Below are 22,235 nucleotides of genomic sequence, written 5' to 3'. Positions count from 1 at the left end.
GAATTACAAATGATACATCAATATTTTGTTCTCTGTGATATTTTATTTATAAACGCTGAACCCCAAAATGAATTATTTTAAGGCGGCCCTGCTTTTATATTTCATGAAAAATAAATGAAAATGAATTGAAATATGCTGTGTGCATATGTATTCTGCCCCCACATTAATATGTGGTAAAGCCACCTTTTGCTGTAATAACAGCTTTAAATCTTTTGGGGTAAATATCCAGAATCATTGCAAACTGCTTGGCGGTGATGTTTGCCCATTGTAGCAAAGGGCGAGAGCAGTCACCCCACCCAGCCTTGAACCTGGGTCTACAGGGTACCAAACATTCAACTTTGATCGCGACACCAAAGAGCCAGGCGCGTTGGTATGGTAGTCAGAGTGCATACTCAACCATGGTGAGGCTCTTTGGCGTCAAAGTCGCATGCTTGGTACCCTGTAGACCTGGGTTCAAGGCCAGGTGGGGTGACTGCTCTCGCCCTTCGCTACAAATGGTGTCAGAGTGGGATGGCTTGCCGCGAGGCCATCGGAGGTGTGCCCGGTGTGTGAGCCGTATGAGGGACCCCCAGGTTCAGTTAACCCCAGTGTGTGAGGGACCCCAGAGATGGGTGAAGCACTGGTGAGTCGGGCACCCTGGGATGGGAGAAGTATGGCAAGAGAATGCGTGCGGGATGCCATGGTGTGTGAAGCGCTTGGGCACGCTTCCCAAAGGGGAGGGCAGTGTGACGAAGTGCTGTCACCATGGTTGAGTATGCACTCTGACTACCATACCAATGAGCCTGGCTCTTTGGTGTTGCGGTCAAAATTGCATGTTTGGAACCCTGTAGACCCGAGTTCAAGGCTGGCCAGGGTGGCTGCTCTCGCCCTTCGCTCCACCCATCCTTCTTAGCAGATTTGCTTGGCTGGATGGTGCTTGTACACTGGAATTTTCAAATAGTGCCACAGATTCGCAGTGGTATTGAGATAAAGACTTTAATTGGGCCACTGTAGGATATTCACCTTTTTGTTCAGGAGCCGCACCAATGTTGATTTGGCTTTGTGCTTGGAATCACTGTCCTGCTGATAGATGAACTTTCTCTCAAGCTTCAGTTTTTTAAGCAGGCTGTAGCAGCTTCTCTTACGCCTGTAAGTGCCATTGAGTGAGAGACAGAATAATCACAGACACTGGCTTTCAATCAAATTTAAATTTCGGTGTGATTTTGAATATGGTAGGAGCGTTGGCGTCTAGTTCATTGATGCAGTCTTTAAACAACGCTTGTTTTAGCCAGGATGCCAGTGTGCAGTGGTTTGGTAGGGGCCTACCACAACTGAATTTAGGTCATTTGTAAATGCTCACAAGATGGCATTTTGGAGTCACTTGTTTGATGTAAGTTCCCAGATGCCGAGGTTTGGACTATCGTCCCTGTGCCATCATTTTTAATGAAAATAAACTAAACAAACCACATTTTAGGCGGTGGCTGCTGGAATCCAGAAGACAGAGCTGGGCTATGAGGAGCTCCCCATAGTCAGTAAGTTCACCTGTGCTGCCTCATGCCACTTCTGGGTTTGTTTTTTTTTTCTTTCAATACGCACATGACACACAATTAGGTTACACTTGCCACTTCCTTTACAGCCAGTTTTATCAGTTTTCGAGCCAAGGGAGGCTTAGTTGCAACAGTGTAAACCTGGAGTTTCCAGAGTACAGGTGTTGAATAATTACATAAACAGCATATTTCAGTTCTTTAATTTTCTTAAAATTATTTTCTAACATAAAACCAATGTCACCCTAAAATAACTAATATTGAGTTTCGGTGTTTTTAAATAAAATACCCCACAGAATGAAATTTCAATGTATCGTTTGTAATTCATTTGTCAAGCGTCTGAATACTTTTGCATGGCACAGCATATATGTAATGTGGAATGTTTCTGCAGAATGTGTAAAACTGTCCCATATGGACAACAAAAGGTTCATTTGGCTCTGCCAGAGGACTACACCGTTTTTAAGAGCAGGTGGTGGCAGGTTTCTCATCCTGACTGGCAGGCTGTGACGGAGTTGCATGATCTGGGGAGTAAAGTGTGCAGCCTCGCTTATCAGCTGTGCTTCAGGCCCGCAGGCCTGGTAGGCGAGGGATACAGTGAAGCCCCTGAGGGATGACACTAGTGTCCCCTGGATGCCCACCAGCAACCCTAGACAGACCTGTTCAAGAGAAAACATCACATTAATACAATGATAGGCCAATCTGCAGTACTGAGACAATGCAGTCCGGTATTATCACAGAGGGGAGAGATCACAGTATGAACCCTTTGCATTGTTAATATGTTTATCTCTATCCTTTCAGATCACCCACAGCGAGTGATAAATAACGTCTTGTGACAACTGTTCATATGTTACAGACAGGTAAAAACTAAAATAGGATGAGACTTGTCATCTGGCCCTTAATGAGCATGTTCAATGTATTTCCCCCCCCTCTCACTCATATTTACTAGTGATAGTCCTGTTATTTCCACATAAGTAGGCTCTCTATGATAAGCAATCCAGGTTTCTGCTGAAAGGTGAAGTTCAGAGGGCTCAATGTGGTTTTCCAAAAGGTCACAAACCTGCAGGGATCTGAGGACAGAAACAAAAAAAAAAATGAAAATGAAAGAAGATAATCTACAGGAAAAATTACATTATTCACACCTTTAGCACATGTAAACACTGCCCACAATTTGTGAAATTACCCATATATGTAAATAATTTATGTTAACAAAGATAACATACGATAATGTCGGATAATTGTTGCAAAGTATGGAGGCCACAGTGATGGTCTCTCAATGTACTGTACATTATTTGTACTTTATTTAGTATTTATTATCAGTGTTCCTGATACAGACACAAGTTAAAGATGCATTTTTTCCTGGACTACAGTTCCGAGGTGGTTGAGATTTTACACATAAATAAATGTATATCTATTTTTATTTGAACAGAGCTATAGATTTGTATTTCGATTAGTAGTCCCACTGTTCACCTCTAGATGGCATGGTCATATTATAATTCAATACTTGGTTCAAAATGAAAAGGTAAGATGTTTACGTGACCTTGCTGAGATTCAGTTTGACAGTACTTAGGAGATGCTTTGTGCCTTTGAACATGTTAAAATAGCCTTTCCCACCTCACATACAGGAACGTGGTTGGAATCTTGTCAGAATTCCATGTTCCACCTCATGCAAGTGTTTCATGTATGGTTTATTTGCCAATTATTTAACACTGTTGCCAGGGAAAGCAGGATGATTAGATATATACATAAATCAAGTAGAATTCATACTTTAAATGAGGCATTGGTTGATGCAAAGAATAGGTCATTTAGTAAGTAACATGATATTTTAAAATATAATACTGAAAAATATCTCAAATGTAACATCAGTGAATAAAGATGTTTTCACTAATGATCCATAGTTCATGCATTCTGTGAGTATGTACTGTGGGAATATCATAAGTGTTTCATGATCAGCTTGCCAGTGAGCCACCAACGACATTACAAATATTGCTGAATTATAGCAACACTGTTATATTGTAACATTTTCATATATGATAAGCTTACAGTGCTGTACAGAGGTTGTCTTCATTTTGTACTCTGATGAGCAAAGAAGGTAAAACAGCATCTCTGCAGCCTTGATAAGACCATCTTTTAAATGCAATGTAATGCTGTTAAGCTTTCAGTCTTGCTCCGCTTTACGGCCTTATTCTTACTCCGAGGCATTCTAAGTTTTGATTTCAAGAGAGGCCTTTGTGCCGGTGACCCTAATTTGATAGGTGGACACTGTTATTGGAGACTTCTTCCTGCTCTTGTTGTCAGTTCAATGCTTGCCTGCTTTTTGTTCCTTAAAGGGTATTGTAATTAACTATTGCTTATCCTTCTTTGATAGCTATTTCTGGTCCTGGGATTGTCAATTCTAGATGATGCTTGTGCTTGTTGATTATGCTTCTCATACCACCCTTTGCAAAGTGATTCATGTAGTATGCAGATAGTGATCTTTGTATCTAAATAAGAAGATATATATGTACATTCATACATACATACATATATATGTTTATATGTTTGTATGAAAGCCTTACTTTGTTCAGGAGGGGCCTAACTTTCCACAAGAGATCACTTTTGTCCTCATTTGAAACATCAAGGTCATTGACAATCTTAATGGAATTTCTTAGTTTGTAGAACTGATTTCTGGTCATGGATTCTGCCACTATTTGAATTTTGGTGTTCGAGGCCCAGTACATCTGAATGTTTGGGTAACCTAGACAGGCCATGTAGATAGAATTCCCAAAGAAAGTCTTCAACTCTTCAGGAGTGGTGTTTAGTGTTGCTCCAGACACAAGGACTTCACTTTGATTTGTGCACATAGCCATTTCTTCGAACACGGAGTCATCAATGTTCTGTTCAAAATAATTCATCGGGGTCCAGTTTTGGCGTGCTATGCCATCATTGCTCTCAATAATGGGAGGATCATCCAGTTGGGGGTTGAATCTTAAGCAATAAAGGAAGAAAAAAAGAAAAATAGTTTCTTTCATTGTCATTTGAGAAAACAGTTTAGTTATACTCACAGTCTTTACAATAAATTACCAGAATCAGTTATTTTTGTCACATAAATAATGGAAGTAATAATCTTTTTTGTGACATAAATAATTTAAGTAATAACCTATATGTGTAAATGCTAATAGTAATGTATTTTCTTGAGAATACAAAGTCAAGGTGTACATTGTAGTCTTGCTCCGGAGTAGACGGCGACTGGACGTAGACGGTTCTGCTAGCTTAGACTCCTCTGCCTCTGCTTGCCCTGTCTGAATTTCATCCTCTGAGCTCTCTGAGTCCTCTGCTTCTGCCTCTCCCTGTGTCTCTGCCTCAAACACTGCATCTTGATTTTCACCATCAGACAACTCAATGTCTGAGTTTCCATCAACAATTTGCAGTAAAATTCTCTCTGCATCTGACGGTGAATCCCTTCCTTCTCATTTGAAAAAATACAGAACAAAATAGAGGAAATTACTACAAATGTTCACTAGGGAGGACATTTATTAAACACTTAAATATTGTGGTAAAATATTGTTACAGTACTTTAGAAAATGATTTAAAATGTTCTTAAGAGATTCATCTAAAATATAACAACAACATTTCAAGACAAAATTTGCTCAATGAAGATTATTATGCACTTACTTTTCTTCTTTCCATAAAATGTTCTTGTGGTGATGGACGCTATTTTCCTTGAAGAGAAACAGGGGTTCCCAAAACCCCACCCCCACAAATCCGGTATCATTTAAAGGTCCTAAATGTCCTCTTTACAGAACAAAAGGAGTTGGTTCAGTAGTATGCATGGGATGGGAGATATTCACGTTTACAAATGTCCTCTACAAAGGACAAATTTGAACTATGGGTAGTCAGGAGTTTATAGCTACCATACCTGTGTCAGACCACTGTTGTACACCTGTGATTTAATGCCATCAATATTACTTACACCAAATGTTTCACTGCGTTTGTAATTATTAATCTTGCTGGGATTCATGTACAAAGCAATTTACAAAAAGTGTATTCAACAGCATTAGGTGTGAAGCCGTATAGATACTTAATCATTAGTAGTACAGTTGTAATATATTGCGACGGTGGGAAACCTTCTTGCGACAAGAAGTGCTGTCGTAAGGTACACAAACATATACTGCTAATGCGAGATTCATGTGACAAAAAGGCAGTGTAGGACATGTGCAGTCAGTTGTCAGATACAGTACCTTGATTGGTTAAAAAGGTAACTCCTGCCCCATTCCAGGTAATGTTAGTGATAGAAATGTTCAAAATCTCTGTTTTGAAAACATTTATGCACACAATGATCCAGTACAGTGAGTAGGAGTATACACATATACACAGACACTGTCAATGTTAGTAGGTTGGCAGTGTAGCATAGTAGCATAGTGGTTAAGGCGCAGGACTTGTAACCTAAAGGTTGCCGTTTCAATTCCCCACTAGAGCACTGCTGTTGTATCATTGGGCAAGGTATATAACCCACAATTGCCTCAGTCAATATTATAAGCACATAAAAACATTATAAAAAAACTGTAACTGATGGAAGTTGCCCTGAATAAGAGTGTCTGCTAAATGCCAATGATGTAATGAATTGTAGTAGAAGTTAGCAAGGTCAATTAGGCCCTGAGGGCCATTGAGCCAGCTAACATTCCATAATTCAAAAGTTCTTTGCGTTAAACGTTTCAGATTACAGATGTATTTGTATAGGTATAAACTTGTATTTTACAAATTTACTTAGGCTGTTGAAATACTAAACAAATACAAAATGTTTGTTTGTAAATGTACATAATGCGGAAAACACTGAAAAGATTTTCTGTGTGTTTTTAAGTCAGGTATCTTGGAAACATTAAATGATAGAGATAGAGCTAGCTTTCAGTCCACTATGTTAGATGCCCCATCTCACACATGGCTCCAGTCTGCTAAAATGGAAAGAAAGTCAAGCTGTGAGGAGAGGAGATAAATTTGGACACATCACAATATAATAATCTAGAGAATCACACCTAAAGTCACTGCTTGCTAATTTTTACATCCTAATTTCTTCTCCCGGGCTGTGGGTTTGTTATTCACTGATTGCCAGGACACCCTTAGCAAGGAGGAGAATGTTTTCATGCAGAGGAGCCAGACTCCTGCAGAGATTGCAAGGTGTCCATTGCCAGAAAGCAAGTAGGTCATCATGAAAGATGTCTAGTTAGAGGGGGAGCATCAGGCAACATGAGAGCCTTTAATTCATCAAGGTGATTCATCTCCAAGACTTATTTCTAAACAGCTTTTGACATCAGGTCCACCAGGTTTGTATACTATATGTTGAGCCTTTCATGAATCACACCTCTGCATGACATGCAGAAGTATGGTATGCGCAAATTGTCAGTTGGAAGTTTTATCTTGTCCAGGTATGGCGTTATTTGATTTACTTGTACTCTAGCTCTTTGTCAGCTTGCAGGCCCCAAAACCCCAAAGGACAGTGTTGGAGGGAGGATGCTGGAGCTCCAAGGTCTACCTCATTGTGTTTAAGACCATTCCTGCAGCTGTGCCCGTGGTAGCTGAGACACTCAGAGGAACGTTTGAAAGATGAATGATAAGGACATGCCCTGGTACAAGGCTGAGGCAGGGAGTGGGCTGTCATGCCCCGTGAAAACTCACCCAAACAGCACTCCGACTCACTGGGGAGACAAGACAAATTGGTGCATTAAATCAATAAATAGAACTACAGATGGGAGCCAATGGACAGGCCCCTCCCTCTTACCTTTTCCTGTGCTGCCTTGCATGTGTCGGTTCTTGGAATGGCATGGGAATCAAAGGTCATCCGTGGTTGGAACTGTCAGACTGAGCTATGAGCATCACCGGGACACGAGAGCCCTGGTCCATTATCGATCTGAGTAAATGCTCATGAGTTCCCTGTTCCGCACACAGTCCATCACACAGACCCCACGACCCTGCGCCCCCCCCACCGTGATAAACCAGGGTCACTAGCACTCTCGTAGCTGCCCCGGGCTGCGGTTGTAATAATCACTGCAGTTTACCTTCACTGACCTGATGGGAGAGCCTTCAATGATGAGCAAGGGCACTGCAGACATTCCCTTTCCAAACATGCCCACGAATACACGCACACGCGCACATGCACGCACACACACACACACTCACAGGTGCTGCCAATGTGCCTCCTTTATCAACCAGCTGCATGGATGCACAGAAGCAACCTCTGTGTGGCTTGATACAGAAATTAACGAGTAGGAAATCATATTTTTATTCTCAATAGCATTCATTAAATTGTGAATCACAAGTTTGTGCAATAAACTACAGGTATACCCCGGTTAGCAAAGTAGATGTGTTCCATAAATCACTGGATGATCAGAACTTTCATTGCTATATAATAACATGACATATAAGGGTATGTGCACCAGGAGTTAAGGAAATGGGGGTAACTTTCAGAATATAATTAACTATTGAAGCCTTACACCTTATGCCTATTGAAGAAACATGCCTTAAGTGTGCAATTCACAATACACAAATAAATTTCTGTTGATTATATATTTAGAATTTACAAGATTCTTCAACGCTCACATTGTGCTGTGGATTAACATTGCAGTCACCACTGTCCTAACTCCTAGTGTTAAATCTCCCTAGCATTGAGGTCTTCATCTTTTCTGTTCATTTTAAAATGGGTTTCAATATCTGCACAGGCCTTTATCGCCTTCACTTTTTAATTTCTTCTAATTTTGCCCTCCTACAATTTTAGATCTACATTAAAGTGTCTAGAGACATTGATTTAAATTTCATCTTTTTGCAATAGAATGCCACTAGCGGTTGTGTTATTGGCTGCTTGAATGCGGAAGTTACTTTAATCAGGAAGTGAGAAAAGATAATGGGGAAAGTGAGACAGGAACTAGTTTAGAACCCTGTGCATTAGGTGGGTTTTGATAATGTAAGAAAACATTTGTGTAGTTCTGAAAAGCAAGTCTATTTGTACACTTTTGAATAGCTTCTCCTGATATCTGAGGATTTTAGGAACAAATGGGGTATAATTATGAAAAAGCATTACCTATTTTATAAAGGAAGTTTGATCTCAGAGGATTAATGAACCAAAGAATACCTGTACATTCACAGATGAAAGGAGATTCAATTTTAATTTTCAACAGGGTTTGGGGAAAACATCTCCAATGATATATGACGTTCTGCTGAAATTAAAAAGCAATGGCAGTCAGATATAGATCAGTGAAATTTAATACTGTTCAAGTTTTGCTGTGTGATAAATTTGTTCCAGTATTTAAAGTTTCGGCACAGGAGCTTAAGGGCTTAGAGACACTAGCTGACTCAGTGTGCCAAAGGCAGTCCGGTTGGTGTAACATAGCTGTTGGATAGTGCTGCTGGGCTGGTCATGTTCTACCCTTTGCCAAGATTAATCTCGTGTGCAGATTGCAACAAGGGTGAAGCCTGTTGATAACTGCCCTACTTACTACTTAGGTATGGAAGGTACAGTATGTAGGGATCGGTAAGTGCCTGGACCTATACAATTATCTTATTACACTCATTTGTAAATTCCCCCCTCATGTCTGTCTTAAATCAGCCAGAGTAGAAAACAAGGAAGGGAGGGACCGAAAAGAGGTATTTTCAGGGAAACATACTGCCTCTTCAGCCTTATCTAACTAGTTGGAGATATTGGCATTTTCCCTCAGAACGCCTTTCTAAATATCTACTCCCTTTCACTGATTGTGTCAAGCAAGAGATTGAGATTCAGCACTTACAGTACTCACAAGATTATCTCATACTACATTTGGAAATTTTGCTTTTCATTGCAGATGGTGGATAGTGTCTCTTTAAGTTAATTCTTTCAAAATGTCCATATGGAAAGCACAAAGACAACAGGATTTTCCATAGCTGTATATGCTGTGGTCTATTGCCCAAGCTTGTGGCATGGTGGTGTTTGACAGGAAATGCCACAGAAATGGTATATATATGTGTATACACAGATCTCTTAAATCCTAAGAGTAAAGAGTAAGTCAATAAGTGGATTGTATAATATGTAAATTTATTGTGAACTGTATTCTTTGTATAACATGTAATGTTATTGTGTACTGTATTCTGTGTATATAATGTATATCTACGTGTGCAAGGTGTACATAGTCTATGTAGGTCTGTAGTGTCCTTCTTTGTTGGTTTTGTGATAGTGTGCCCTTCATGTTACGGCAGAGAGAGTTGAAGCACAAGTATTTCATTGTATTTTTAATATAGATGACAATAAAGTTGAAATTAAACTTGAACTTGAACATTGCAGCATGTTACTTCATTGCATAACAAAACTGAGTTGTTGTATATAGTAACGGCCAGGACAGTGAAATGTATGGCATAAAAAAGCACCGTACAGCTTGAGACAGAGTTGATGTGATAGATGATGTGTTGCAGGCTGGTGGTCGCGATGCTGGGGGAAGATTAAATGTGATGTGCCTGAGTGTGGAGCGGATGAGCCTCCGAAAAAGCAGACCCCACAGGTGCGTCTGGAAGTGTGGATGTGAGATTCATTAGCTTACCAGTTGGCCATCTGGCTCGTAAAGTGCTGTTCAGGAGGGCACTCTTCCCCCGTGCTGGATTTAATTAATGAATAAGAGAGAGAGAGGAAAAGAGAGAGAGAGGGAGAGAGAGAGAGAGAGAGAGGGAGAGAGAGAGAGAGAGACAGACAGACAGACAGACAGACAGACAGACAGAGACAGAAAGGGAGAAGAAGGGTGATGATCTGATTATCCATTCACTTTTTTGTTTTTTCTTTTCATTTTTTTTCACATGAAAAGTCATTTACTTACTTGATTGAAAAACAATCTCTTTCAGTATCTTATGTGATTAACACAAGTGATGGTTAACAGCCAGTAATCACAGAGAGCAGTTCAAAACAACCCTTGTCATATGTGAATGCAATTAATAACACAACTAGAGTCAAAAATCATTCAAAATGTGAATGTGAATCTATGTTAAGAATCATATATAAACATATATTCAAACATATATCTATTTTGTGAGCTAGTGCATCAGTAGCTCATTATCAGCGGGACAAATAAATAGAAGATATTATGATATTGAAACTAAAACTTGTCTAGACAGCTTAGCAGGCTGACATACTGCTGAAATGTCCTGTTTAATCATGGTTGCACTCTGATGTTAGTAGCATTTTGTCATTGTGCAGGTCTCAGTGAGTACTGCAGATCTGACAAATTAACTAATTTTGCCCATTGCTCAAAATATGGGATCTATTTTAGACACATGTACTACTTCTGCCAGGAAGCCTTGGTTAAAGATGGAGGATGATCTGATTCTTTTTGCATCATGAATTGAGATGCAACATCACATTCTTCAGAGAAAGCAAGGCCCTTTTTGATGCCTATTACACATGTACAGGCATACTAAAACCTAACACCAAATAATTTGTCAGTGCCTGAAACACACAAGAAAATTACTGCTTACATTACAATTGAATTTCAAGGTACTGTCTATTAATTGATGTTTATTTTTATATTTTTATTGGCCATGTCTAAGGTGTGTGCTAGCAAGATCTGCCTCAGGTGTATTACCTCCTCTCCAGCACAGTGTGTGTGTGTGTGAGAGAGAGAGAGAGAGAGAGAGAGAGCTTGTGGCTGGTGATGCATTATGCATTCATGTGGAATCATCATTGCTCCGGATATTTTAATGTAACTAGAGCAGCAAAAATGTGTATATACTGTATTCATTTTCTACAGCGGACAGGGAAAGCATACAGAGTCAGGGCAGAGCAGCAGCAAGCTGTTAGGTAATGTCAGGGCAGCAGAGGGAAAAGCGTCCTGAAAGGAGGGAAAAACCCTACATTTAGCCCCCTCCTTCCTTCTGCTGGGAGGTCACTGCTCCTGCTCACTTCCCCATTTCCCCCCCTTGATCCAAGCAGTGGCACATGATGGGTCAGCTCACAGCCAATGACCTGAGCCCAAAGCACCTCCTCCACTCCCCCAGGCAGGAAATAACTCTGCCCTGCACTGCGCTGACTTGGCTGTAATCTCATCCCATCTCATCTCACAGGTTTTTAATCTATTGCAGGGGCTGCAATAAAACCACACAAGCACAGACACACATGCATACACACACACATACACACACACGTACATACGCCTACACATGTTAGCACATGCACTCTCTCTTTCTCTCTCTCTCTCTCTCTCTCTCTCTCTCTCTCTGTCTCTCTCGCACACACACACACACACACACACACACACACACACACACGCACACACACACACACACACACACAAACAGAGACACAATACAGTAACGCAAACAAAACTAAGAATTAAGGAGACATCAATTGGGATCTTCAACAAAAAATGGACTGGACCACCATTTAACCACACACTGCAATTATAATAGCCTGCATGATGATCTTTTATGATTGAATAAATTAGCTTCTGGTTAAAAACATGATTGAACTGGACTAGGATTTGTGTACGCAACACTTTTGCATGTCTTTGATAAAATGGACATCTCCAGCAATGGACATCTCTCAGACACATAAATGTTACTGGTAAATGCTTTAATGGCAAAAATGACCAACACTCTGTCCTTACAATTTGTAATGCAACCTTTTGATTTTAAATTCATATCTATCCATTACATTATCCTGTCTGGGACGTTGGGGTAAGGAAATGATTAGGGGGATTTATGAATGTAGGAGGCTCATAACAGAACACAGAGGAAAAGTACAAAGTAATAAAAAAGATACTGTTTCGAATGGGTGAAATTAATCAGTTTGTGAAATGTGCAGGAGGACAAACAATTCGGCTGGAAGAAAGAATAACGGTGAGTTACAATACTCTGAATCTCTTGAAAGGGATGATACAGACATATACCCAGACATGCCCATATACACATGATGATGATGATGATGATGATGATGTTTATGATGATGCCGATGATTATTTTTACTGCTAATAGTATCAATTGAAAAAAATACAAAGGGGGAAAACCACCTCTGCAAAGTGCTTCCCTTAATTAAATACTTCCATGACCAGAAAAAAAAGAGCATAAGGTCCATCTGAACAGCTTAATATGATTACAACAGAGGGCCCTGCTGCCTCTATATTCACTCCCATTGAAATTTTACAACCTTTTAGGAACCTATTATCAAAATAGTAATTCTGATACCAATCCTTAAAGAAAACTCCCATCTATAAATGGAAACGAAAGTGCTGGTCTCAACAGAAAACCCCAAGTAGCGACAATTTGTGTGATGAAGGGAGTGTGAAGCTGATGACCCAGGGCAGGCTTTATGGACAACAGTGGGCCTGATGGGTAATTAGGTGCTCCCAGCTTCATGCACCAGAACGTCTGAGCTTGGCACAGCCCTGGCTTCTCATTCATCTATTGGAAATAATGAACGAAAAAAGTCTGCTGACATAAAACAAAAATACCCCGCAAAGTCAATGTCACTGAATGTGGCATCGCATGGCTTTGGCATGGAGCCGCCTCGTCCATCAATTTGTAATTAAAAAGTGAACAGTCTTTTTCAGGTGTGCCTCAAGGTTCGGGGTGAGCCCTCCAGTCCACTGAGGGCCAATGCAGGCCTTCCCATCCTAACAGCCCACTGCGGGTGAGGTCTGGAAGAAAAAAAGGGAACTACGAATTTCGCTAGAAAGTGTGACATGTGACATGGGACATATGGTTCTCTACACCACATCATGCTGAGGGTGAGGAGATCCCTGAAGGAGAACAGCACTGGACTCTGACAAAGCTCTCAGCACAAAGCAACAAGGTGAAATATAAAGGACATCTACTCTATGATTACACTCTGATCAGACAACATCCAAGGAGTGGTTTTTGCATGAAGGCATAAACACTTATTAAATCAACACTGTAAGGGCAATCCATTTGGTGGGCACTTGGTGCATTCAGATCAATGCACTCAGTTTACTTGTATACACATTAATTTTCTTTAGAAAACTTGTTATTGATTCTTAGTCATAATGTGTGCATACAACCTGAGTTATATATTGGATGATTATAGCAGCGAACAACCCTCTGTCCCTTGCATATGGAAAGGATGGAACAAGCATGACATGAGGACATGAGGACAAAACAAGGAAGCGAGGAGGAGGATAGCAGAAGCTGTAACCATTGGGGGGGTAAAGATTTAATTTGCTATCCACCGGCTACCTGACAAAGCAACTGTGGCTGGCAAAGACTCAGAACCTTGAACCTCTCCACTACCCTTCTTCCTGCCCTCTCTTGACAAGGGCCAAGAGGAACAGGATTAGAGCTGGCACTGCTGCCCATTTGCTCTCCAGGATTGGACTGTGGCTTTGCTTCATGCCTTCTGTTGTAGCGGGCAGAGGGGAGAAGCAGGGAGAGCCGGGAGCCAATAGGTTATTTTCAAGGGATCATTTGCTAAACCTTTCCCAGTGCAACCTGCGACACGTAACATGCAAGATGGCGAATGGATAAGTGAGGAAAAACATAGATAAATGAACACTGAGTTAGTTGATGTGGAAACAATTCATAACCATTTTTTAATACGACATGCAATCACACACAAAAAAATTGGACCATGTAAAATGATAAAAACGTGCTTTAAAGTATATGTACTGTCATTTTTGTAGACATATTTTTTAAACCTTATTAAGCATATTAAACCTAATACCTACCCTATGACCTTGTACCACACTCACATCTAGAATCACACATAGACACACATAACAATGTAAATACCCTTTCATTACCTTATGAGCTTACTCTTTACCCTCCCATGACAGATTTTATACTTTATTTTTCTACCTCACACCTTGTTCACTTTTCACATACTATACCTACTGAATTTCATCTGCACTGGTTTTTGCATAAAACTCACCATTTAGTGCATTTGGGTTACAAGAAATACTGATACAAGAATCAACCACATATGGTCAAAAACACTGGGACAGAATCATTCCTATACAGAATCTGTTTAAAAATTCCGCTTGCAGGAATCAAGAAATTCACTGATAATGATCTAATTGGGCTCACAACATGTAATACAGTACTCATTAGCCTGCAATGACACATAATTACTGAAAAAAACATGTTTGAATGCAGTGTGGGGTTTTTTACCTTGTGCTAATTACCAAAGCACCTGGCACATAAAATGTTTTCAGGAAAATATTGTGCAGTTTAGCTAAGTGTCTTGATAGAAATTAGACATTTAATACCGATGAAAAATGCTGCCTGACCATAGTGTTAATGAGATGGAGCTGAGAAACTGGGAATTCCACAGCCCACAGCCACGCATTCCACAAGATTCTATAAAGAACTAAGAAAGTGTAACATCATGAAAAGGAATATAAACCATCGAGGCACCACAGTGCTAATTACCATGAAGGCACTTAAAAATAATGAACCTGAGTTAGATTATTATATCATGTTTTAATTTAGTTGAGAACATTGAATGAATTACAGTGTTGCAGCTCACACAGGAATATCAATTGGCATGATGACATTCAATTAATTAATGCCAGTCATGCTATTTTTATCTAATTAAGGACTGTATAAAAATACTAATGCTTTGTTCCATGTTGTAAGAACTTAGCCAAGGATATTGTTCAATGAAGTAAGAAAGAACAATGATTAAGACATAAATGTCCACTTTACAACTCCACTTTTAAGAATCAACTGTTTTTAAGAATCAAATCATCAAGTATGGATGTGATTCTTATGAGCAAAGTGCACTGTATAACTGTAATATACTTCTGTTTTGGTTTACATGACTCTAATATTTGATGTTAAAGTTGAAAACAGCTTTCACATGCAAACAAATGTTCTCCTGAAGCTTTAACATTGCAGTTGTCATCATCATAATTATTCTGTTTAAAACATAATGTGTTTTTCACGTAAGTGGGGATGACTGCAAGAAGGATAGGGGGTATGAGCGTAAATTAATCCCTAGGTTTTAAGGTGGCTTAAAAGGTTCCCATTGTTTTAAAACTCATTTGTTTGCGGATCACTGAGGGTGACTGTAGCACGTGTTCTGAGGGCCTTCTCTACTGTAAATTAAATATGGGCCTCAGGTGTGAGTGGAAACCAGGCTGCTTTGCCTTTGCTCCAGCATTCCCTCATAAGGGCTCACACAGTCTGCGCAGTCTCACCTCTTTTTGCCTGTGACTGCAACCAACATGGTACACATTCCAATCCCTTTTACCACTGCTGGCCTTTAGGGGGCGACGAGACATCGGTGTTGGGCTGCAAATACATTGCTGGGTCTCACGATAGGTGTAGCTTTCGATAAATTGGTACAAACACAACTGTGAACACAGCAGCTGTTCCAAGACTTATTCTGTACTCACGTGGTTGGAAGTGGAATCAGAAATGATGTCACAGAGTTCTGCGCAAGAGGGCGTTGCACTTCAGACTGGCATTGCTGGATACTTTAGGGTCGTGACTGTAAAAGCTGCACAGTATTTCAGCCTCTGTTGTCAGTCCAGACCAACAAATCTGCTTCCACTGACCCTTTGCATTAGTGTGGTGGCTGTGGGCCTATAGATAAGTAAGTATATGGGAGCTCTATTGGAGACATGCCGTAGAGGTTAGCTGACACTGACGACAACAGTTAATGTAGTCTGCCACATCAGAACAAAGCTTGGGTCAATAAAACCCGCCTGGATTATGTCTTCTCCTGACCCAAATGCCCCACCAAAGGTAAAGCCTACTTTACAGAAAGACTGGTATTGGATTCTGATGTGGATTGATGTGGGATTTATGAGGACTGAAATGGGGTGCTTTTACTTCATCTTGGCATCTATGAAGCTGTGCGTTGTCTTATTCTCCCTCCTCTCACAGTACCTCAAACTAACGCGGAGAAATGATTACACACAGGGCTGTTTAATAAACATTGCATCAAAGGCCGTTTTCTGTGAGTAATGAAGAAATATTTGAAAAAGAAAATAAAATACAGGTGTTCCCAGGTGTTTACAGGCTTGTTTTATGAGTTTGTCATAAATATATTTTTTCACGAGGCAGGAGGCCAGCCCTACCCTCTCTGCCACTGCTCACATGCTTAATGACATGCCATGCCCTGACCGGAATGATCAGGCTGGTAGAAAGGAAATACAATCATTGTCAATATCTCCCAAAACAGCACCAGGCAGAGCTATGCAGCTCAGGAGAAGGTATCAGCTGAAATTAAGTCAAGTTGATGGCTAGGTATGGTGTGTGTGTGTGTGTGTGTGTGTGTGTGTGTGTGTGTGTATGGGAGGGTGTCAGGATGGGTAGTGGGGGTGGGGGGGGGGGCAGGGGGCTGAATGGCATATGTAGAGGCACTCTGACTATTTTTGAAATAGCCTAAAAAGCAGATGCACTATTTTTACTTTGTGTGAGTTTTTTTTCTCCTTTTTGCGCTTTGAGAAGTCTCTGAACCTTATTACCTTCAGTGGTGTGATGTGCCAATCCAGCTGCTTCTGAGAACTGCCTTCAAATGATAATCATGTTAAAACAGGGCAAGCAAACAGGAGTAAAAATGGATATTTGAGATCTGAAAACTTGCGCATTTCAGCCAGAAGCTGTCTTCGATTTATTACAGTTACAAAACTGTTTCCTATTTCAAAAGCCCTGTTGTACGAGTCATTTTTTGCACTACCAGAATGAATAAGTAGGGCCCTCATTCCTCAGCTGTGTTCACAGGGCAGGAGCTGAGAAGACTCTGCGAATAAGAAAAATATAAGGAGAGAAGGAGAAAGCAAAAGAGACAGGCAGACAGAAAAACAGAGAAATGGCAGAATGAGAGAGACAATAGACTCACAGAATTGAAACAAGTAAGAAAGACAGAGGTTTCAGGATGTAAGGTGAAATTCTGCTTGGGTCAACACTAACAGATGTCTGAATGTAATCACATGCTTGTTTTGGGACAACAATGGCCGAATTTGGAACCCCTCCCCCTTTTCTGCACCTGTCACGAACGCACATCTATTAATAACCAGACTTGGAGTAAGGATCTGTTCTGAAATGCCAGATTTTTAGATGAAAGACAAAAGACAAAAGACTGTGGATTTATGTGAGTGTGTGTATGTGTGTATATATTATTTTATTATTGTTGCTATTTTTACCCATGAAGTCAGATGTGGTGAGTCAGGGATGTGCAAAGTTTAGCCCACGGCAGATTATACTGGAAGACTTTTGATGGAGTCAGCACAGCCAGTCCCTAAACAACTAAGCCTGCAGGTCCCACCTCCGCACCCCACCCCATGTACGACATGTGTGACTCCTCTAACTCTAATGTAGGTAGTGTAGCCCCACCTGCCCCTTAAAGCACCAGTTCCCTGTCATTGATCGCCAGTCCCCTTAATGCGCATTCACCCCTGATGTGAGCTGTGGGAACCTACAGGCCGACCAGCTCTGCTGTCTCCTCAGTCAGAGACGTGTCCGTAATCAATGGCGTCTCGCTCTTGCTGGTGACCCATGTACAGTCTGCCGTGAATAAAAGTCACACGCACAGTGAACAGCAACCCCGCTTAGGTGATGTTGATGCATAGATGATGGGTGGAATAAGAGTGTTGGCGGAGGTATGGGGACTATGTGACAGAGATGTTTTGGTTCGCACTTTGTCCTCCCTCGTCATCATTCACCAAGGGGAGAAATGGATGGTAAATAGGGCGAGGCTCAACATGGAAGACCGGGAGCTGTGGAGACCAATCTGGAGTTATGACTGTGCAGTGCACGGATTGCAAGTTTGCAAATCTGTGCAGACCGCAACTCCCTTTGCAGTAGTTTATAGAGCCCAAGGACAGAGGTCGGGTCAAGGAGGAAAGAGGTGGTCGTTTCAGAAGTATTTCAAATGGAGGATTTTTTTCTTCATGCCTCATGGGTGGAGGTGGATGCAAAAGGTACATATTTAACAGTCAAACATGTGCGATGGTCTAATGCCACAGAAGTGAGTGCTCAGCTCAGAACTGTTTACCATGTCACAAAGAGAAATGGTGTTTGCAGACCTGTAGCAGATGTCTGACACCCCACCGCATCAATTAGAGTACCCCCTGACACCTTTACATGTAATTATCTGCTGCCTTAGATCCATCTGTTTGCTTTATTGACTACTTATTGATTTTGTTACATCAACACTATAAGATGCTGATTAGGACCAAAAAAATCTGTAAACTATGGCTAAAATGGTGTCATTTTTGCTAATCTTCTGAAACCCTGTGAAGGAGAGAAAAATCACATAGAACACTTATATAGATTTCAAGACAGCTCTGACAGAGTAATAACAAGAACATGAATAGCTTTTTGTTGAAAAGCTATTGTATAAATGATCCAGGTATTCTACAGAAAATATAATTGCATTTAATGTACTTCTGCTGCATATTTTTAGTTTGCTGTTTTCCCGTTCAATTTTCAAGGTTGACCAAAGTGAGTCAATTGACTAATAATAAGATCTAGGTGCTAAAGAAGGGCTTTTACATAATTGATAGGTTGGGGGAATGGGTCAATAACAACTTTCATTTCGAACTCTCTTGATGTTGACTTGCTAATTGCTTTGCGATGGCTGTATTGAGCCGGGGAGTGTGAGTTAATGTGGGGACAGGGTTAATGGCGATGACAGGAGGGACAGGTGATGGGAGCAGTGCTGTGGGCTGGATCACACTGAACCGCTTTCAGTGTAATTTGGTGGGTGGCAATATCAACGCATTCGAAATGAAGTCAAATGGAAGGAGACGTCAGGCTGCTTTCCGACACTCATGTGCACACACATACGCAGACTCACACATATGATGGTGTAGTATGCCATTTGACAACAACGAGAGGTCAGGCAGTATAAGAATGTAATTACTGATTAAAAGTTAATGAGAGAGTCAGTCCAGTTAGTGAAATTCAGTAAAGTACTAAATGTACTTAACACCAGCTTTTGCTATGCTGCTTGCTAGGTGTATCTGAAAAGCATTTCTATATTTAACAGATAATAAAATGCATAACCAAAGTGAACGAAGGACGAAAAAAATGAAATATTGTTTGCATTTACTCATTGTTGCCACCTCATTAGTTCCTTGAAATGTTCCATTGTATTTGTTTTTAAAAAGTTATACCACGTTGCTTCTAAATGCAAACAACTGATATAGCAAAAAGTCCAATATCAGTCAACTGCAGCTGAAGTTTAAATAAATAAAAAGCAAAACAATAAAAAACTGCTTAGCTTTCAACATGAATATTAAAATATTTAGCAACTGATTTTTATTTATGAGCTCTTCAACTATTTTGGAGTAGGCATGACCAGTAAGCACAGATGCTCTGCAAATAGGAAGGTTACCCTGCACAAGTTTTTAGCCTTGTTAAGTGAGCTTCATTGACTTGACACCAGTCCAAGGGGCTGCACTCCTAGTGCTAATGACCAAGTATTGTTCAGGTGCTTTTGAATTCCATTTTCATCCACATTCTGTTGAAGATGAAAAAGAAAAATTTGATCACGGAGCATCTCTATGATGTATGCCTATCTGTCAATGCTATTTCACCTAGAACAGCACTTTCATTTGCACTGGCCTACTTATCTATGCCTCCTGCAAAGGTGTAACTTGCAGCAATTTCACATTATCAGCAGTTTGTAGATTCGACAAAATTAACTTCTAAAGCTTGTGGAGTTGATCCAATGTGGATGTGGTGAGAGAAATTTTGGAGACTACACCAATGTATTGATTAGCATTCAGTTTTACAAATGTTCAGATATGTTTCTCTTGCCTGGAATTCAGTAATTACTATTTTTTTCATTTTTGCATTAATCTTTGTAATTGTTAAATATTAATTGCTAACAAAGCTCTATATAGCTGACTGGTCAATCAATTTCATCCTTTAGGGGAAGACAAAGCATTTGCAGGTTTTCAGATCTTCAAAATCAATGTCTTGCTGTTGTGAGGGCCACAAAGAGGATTCTGTAGAGAACATTTTCATCTTAACAAGTCTGTCATAATTTTCTCCATGTTTCCCTGAAATCTTGCTGACACCCTTGATATTTCTACATTTTTGTAGCATTGTTATGGTCTTTTAATGAAGTAAAAGAGGATGCCATCAATGCCTCCAGAAACCCTTCCTCCATTGTGGAAATAGCTTGTGGGCTTTAAAAACAGTAGGGCATGAACAGTCACGTTTGACCTCAAACCACATCACAGCTGTACCTCCTCTTGGAAATAGGCTACAGATCTCACACCTGCCCATGATGTCAGCCAAAGGACTGCAGACACTGAACTTGAATGAGGATATTTTAAGTAGGAACTAAGCCTTACTATCACAGTACAGCAATTGGAGATGCACCACATTTGTGACACATTTGCTACTTCATATCATGCTTTTCTGGGAATGGAAGGGGATGATTCAATACAGTTTCCAAAACAGATTTAAAAATCTGATTCAATAATACTGTTGCCTGTTTTACTCAATGAATGTGTCCCTTTGCATAGAAATCGCAGTCTGAACATGGAGAACACGAAAGGAAAGAGTACTGACAGACACAAATCAGAGTGAGGTATTTATTTGTATTTTTCTTTTTTTCTCTTTTTTTGAAGAATGCAAAACCAACAGTAGACTGAAAAAACAGAACCCATGGGGAATTAGACTAGAATAAAGATCCCTTGAGGAGCGCACATTGTTGTCGTCTTTAGACAGTTGTGAGTTACACTTATACACTAAACTCCTAACAATTTCCTCCCAATCCCCTGCACGCAGTCTACACAGTGAGACATCTGGAGATGGACCAAATTCAGGTATTTCAGTATTCATTACCACAATGCAACTTGGCCCTCATTCCAGAACTGTTTGCAAAGCAGCTTAATCACTTCCAGTGAGTCAGATCTAAATATTAGCCCTCAAACACCTGTCTACACTTCACTGTGTGCTCTAGGAGATTGTCTTATCCCCTGTTCTATTTTGAAAATAGTACAATCATATTTATAGAAATGTTAAAAAGGCACTATGAAGAATAAAGCAAGTAAAACAATTATAGCTTTCCTTTGAAATGGCGCTTAAGCGACTAAGACCAGCACTGGATCTTTAAGCATGTAAAATATCTGTCCAAATCTTAGTGAAGAATGAGAAAATAGATAAAAGGAAAAGTATTTTGAAATGACAAATATTAGCTACAATCCTGGATACTGAGTGGAATCCAGGGTGTGAAGGCATCTGATTTAATATAAATTTAGGTCTACAGTGGCTATTGATGTGAGCATAACAAGACCGGAATGAGCACTCAAATTTGAGTCGGACCATGTTAAATTTAAAATACACCTCATTTCTCCCTTCTAATCAGCTGTGTGTAGAAAAATATGCAAAGATTGCTCAATATTAAAAGTTGAGAATCATTTGAACATTTTTCCTAGCTAAGAAAAATAACTTTCTTATCACAGTGACAGTGCCTGTTCACATACTGACAATTCCCTGACAATTTCTGGCAGAGTTGCTGTTGCTGAGACCTGTAAAAAATTCTTATACTAAAAAACTAAAACATATCAGCCATAAGAATCTCATGAATATTGGAGTATTCACTATCAATGATCAAGCTGAACCTGTAAAGTTTACTTGTAGATTTTATATTATGTAGATCACCTGGTCAGCGTAGCAAGGTGAAATGCTTCTGTAATTTCTTTGGTATTTTTGTGAAATACATTCTTGTTGTTAATTCCTTAAAAGAACATCTGCAATCTCCGCCACAGCTTTCTGTGGACCCTGAGACATTAGAGGGTGTCAGGTAACAGG

This window comes from Megalops cyprinoides, chromosome 1 (genome assembly GCF_013368585.1).
Source record: "Megalops cyprinoides isolate fMegCyp1 chromosome 1, fMegCyp1.pri, whole genome shotgun sequence".
NCBI lineage: Eukaryota > Metazoa > Chordata > Actinopteri > Elopiformes > Megalopidae > Megalops > Megalops cyprinoides.
Note: the sequence above shows the minus strand (reverse complement) of the source record.